Source organism: Austrofundulus limnaeus, unplaced genomic scaffold, assembly GCF_001266775.1.
Source record: "Austrofundulus limnaeus strain Quisiro unplaced genomic scaffold, Austrofundulus_limnaeus-1.0 Scaffold342, whole genome shotgun sequence".
NCBI lineage: Eukaryota > Metazoa > Chordata > Actinopteri > Cyprinodontiformes > Rivulidae > Austrofundulus > Austrofundulus limnaeus.
This window is the reverse complement of record NW_013952744.1, coordinates 564,409-567,649: the sequence shown is the minus strand read 5'-3', so window position 1 is coordinate 567,649 and position 3,241 is coordinate 564,409. Positions and strand designations below refer to the sequence as shown.

Here is a 3,241-nt window from a genome sequence, read left to right as displayed (position 1 = left end):
ATTCAAGTGTGCTGTACTTCTTTCTTCTCGAATCTCTCTTACCTGAGCGGTTGCAGCTGTAATAATTGTAATTTCCCTCGGGGATCAATAAAGTATTCTGATTACGAAAAGAGACTTGTTTGGCTAGCTTTTAGCCTAGCCTGGTTGGAGATTTTTGCATCTTTCTCTGTACTTTGCTCTCTGACTGAAGTCAATGTTGATAAGGTACTAACTATTAATAACTAGTAGTCAGAATGTTACTTAGAAAATAGCTGGGCTATACCTTTAATTAGTCTGACTGATTTTGTCAGGGAAGATCTGTGCTTAGCAGCTCTGCAGAGGAAGTTGATTCATGGTGCTGAGCTGTGAAAGTTATTCTTTGCATTGAAATGCAAATAATTACCGCTGAATGCACCTGCGGATACACCTTGGACCTATAAATCATCAAAATAAGGAAAGCCAAGTGGCAACATCAATAAGAGTTTTACAAAGTGTGTCTGGGTGCTTATGCAACTGACACACACACACACTAGTGATGGTGTGCCTTTAAAACCAGTGGGTTGTCAGGTGATCAGGGAGGCTGCTCAGCTTCACACACACAGGAGCCCGGAGAGCATCTGCAGCCGGGAGCAGAGTGCCAGAGAGGAGCGCAGCGGAGAGGGAGAGAGCCAAATATAAGGGGACGTAGGGGGGAAATGAGGACACGGCCACGTCACAGAGTGGGGGAACAGGGGAGCCGTGGTGGTAGGGTCCCTTTAAACGTAGCTTCCTCGTGCTCACTTGGCTTCTGTGGCGGCTAGCAAGTGTGTTTCTGTTCAGCCTGATCAAGGAGCTGCGTTTGCGTACAGTGGCATAAAAAGCGTGGAGAAATTAAGTGCTGCGTCACATTCAGAGAGCAGAATCGTGTGATGGTGCGTGCGTGTGCACAGCTGTGTGAGCGTGAATGCGCACGTACATACGCATTAGTGTAGGATCTGTTCTTTTTGTCTGTGTGTGAGTGTGAGTTTAAAGTGACAATCTAATAGCAGTTCTGCTGTTGCAACAAGATGAAAATAAACTGTGTTCAGTGCAAGCAGAAAGAAAGAGAAGCAGACAGAGAGAGAGAGAGAGAGAGAGAGAGAGAGAGAGAGAGAAAGAGAGAGAGAGCGAGCAAGTCAGACAGTGAGTGCGAGTGAGTGATTTCGGATTAGTTGCTACGTCAGTTTTTCATGTCGGGAGGAACAGAAGCTGAGATAACAGAAGCCCAGAGTCATCCTCAGTCCTCTTCCACCCAGCGTGGGCACGGCTGGGTTTTCGGACGGCCTCGACTTTCTCCTCCTCTTCCTCCTTGGTAGTTTCGATGTGTTCTGCCTGTCGTTACTATAAATGTGTGCGAGTGTTGCGTAGTTCCCGTGAGCTGCTGGTGTCAGAGTTTCAACATGGATGCTGAGGATGTGACACAGTTTTACTAGGTCTTGTTTTGATAGCTTGGTGAGGTGGAGCCGGGTGGGCAGAGCTACGACAAAGGGTTTAAGAAAAGAATATTCTGGAGGGCCCCTATATCAAGCTCATTCAGGATTGTTTTGCCGTGAATTTATCAAGGTATAGTGCTTTCTTTTGCCATCATCGCTTTGTGGAAGATGGATGCTTCCATTGTTGCGAATCAGGTCCGACGTTGTCTGATAGCTCTTATGAAACAGAATTACAGAGGCGTGGATCATTGCAGACAAGTAGAAAGTACAGAAAATCCAATGAAAATGCTTGATAAACAAGTCTGTTTAAAATGCTGCAATGCTGCTCTGTGTTGGTTAAGCTTAACTTGGTTAGCTCTTTTCAAAGTTGGAGCAAAGAATCAGCATAAAGGTTCATAAGGCTCCAGTTGTTGCCATCATATAACAGTTTTACCTAAGCCTTACTTTTACTGTGAGACTTGTTTTTACAATCCAGAACCATTAAGATTTGGCAAAGCTCTCCCAGAGTAACATTTATTTCTGCGTATAGTTACAAGAGACGAGGACTGTGACGCAGTTGTTTCTGGGCTGTACCTCTCCTCTGTCAGTCTGTCTCTGTCTGTCTGTCTGTCTGTCTGTCTGTCTGTCTGTCTGTCTGTCTGTCTGTCTGTCTGTCTGTCTGTCTGTCATTACATCTCCTGGAAGAAAGGAAAGGAAAACAGAAGGAGTCAATGGCATGGCTCAACATCCGAGAAAAGGAGGGGTGCAGGGTCAGAAGTGCAAAGAGAAGCTGAGGCAGGAGAATGAGAGAAGTTGTTTACTTTGTTCTTTTTAGTGACACTGCTTTGGCTTCTCTCCAGTTCACACGCAATGGACTGGACTTCCTAAAGCTGCTGCATCACAGGCCTTTGTGCCAAAGCTGGATTTCCATTGGATGGGAGGAGTTGTCCTCGCTCCACGAGCTGCACAGCTTCGTTTTATTGGCTTAAGCCGGCAGGCAGCTGACGATTCTGATTGGTTGGGAAGCTCTGTTTTCTTATACAAAGGGTATGCACTTTCAATTATACTTTTTTGTGTTGTATGCTATGTTTGCTACATAAATAACCCAACTTGACTTATGCTAAATTAGCTATTATGTATTTACTTTGGATTAAGAGAAACTAATGAAATCAAAGAAAAAAAAGGCTTGTCTTACCTCCTTCTCTCATATGATAGAGCCTTTTTCTAAAAGTTTGGTGAACAGGTTCTGTAAATATCACACAACACAGACAGGAAGTCAGTGGGCTCAAGTTACAGTCAGAATTAATGAYCTGGAGGAAACTAATACCATTATGTTTCAATTATTTTTATACCAACTGAGTCACACTTCCAGGAACCTTCTTATGAATTAAAGTGACGCAACTGTTTCCTTCTAGGAAAGTAAAGGGTGTGTGTTAAAAGAGATCATTCTATTCATCCTGGCCTATATATTGTTCTTGTATTCTTACTTTTGTGTTCATGCTGGTGAACCTCATAAAATGTCATAAATCCCTAAATTCAAAGATTCACAGTGTTTATTGTCATATACACAGATGAAGACGTGTTTCCCTGAGCAATGAAATTCCTACTTTACTGACAACTTTGAATGCCAAGAGACAACAATACTAAAACAAATAAGCACTGAAAGGACACTAACAAGGTACTAAGGGATAAAGGATAAAAAAAGACCACACTTCGAACAAAAAAGAGACCAAACTAGTGATAGTAACATCAGAAGGGAACAGTTGTGAAACATGGAAGCTCTGTGTCCGGGTCTCTGCCCTGTTCCGTGGGAGTTCCACAGGGTAGCATAC

General features: G+C 43.4%; 1 long non-coding RNA gene across 1 annotated transcript in view; it reads left to right on the top strand.

Moving 5' to 3' along the window:
* LOC106527776 (uncharacterized) overlaps window positions 1–3,241 on the top strand; it is a 14,122-nt gene that overhangs the window by 2,266 nt on the left and 8,615 nt on the right. The window contains exon 2 of the long non-coding RNA XR_001311423.1: window positions 2,270–2,456. This is a non-coding gene — a long non-coding RNA (uncharacterized LOC106527776). The remainder of the gene's footprint in view (window positions 1–2,269; window positions 2,457–3,241) is intronic.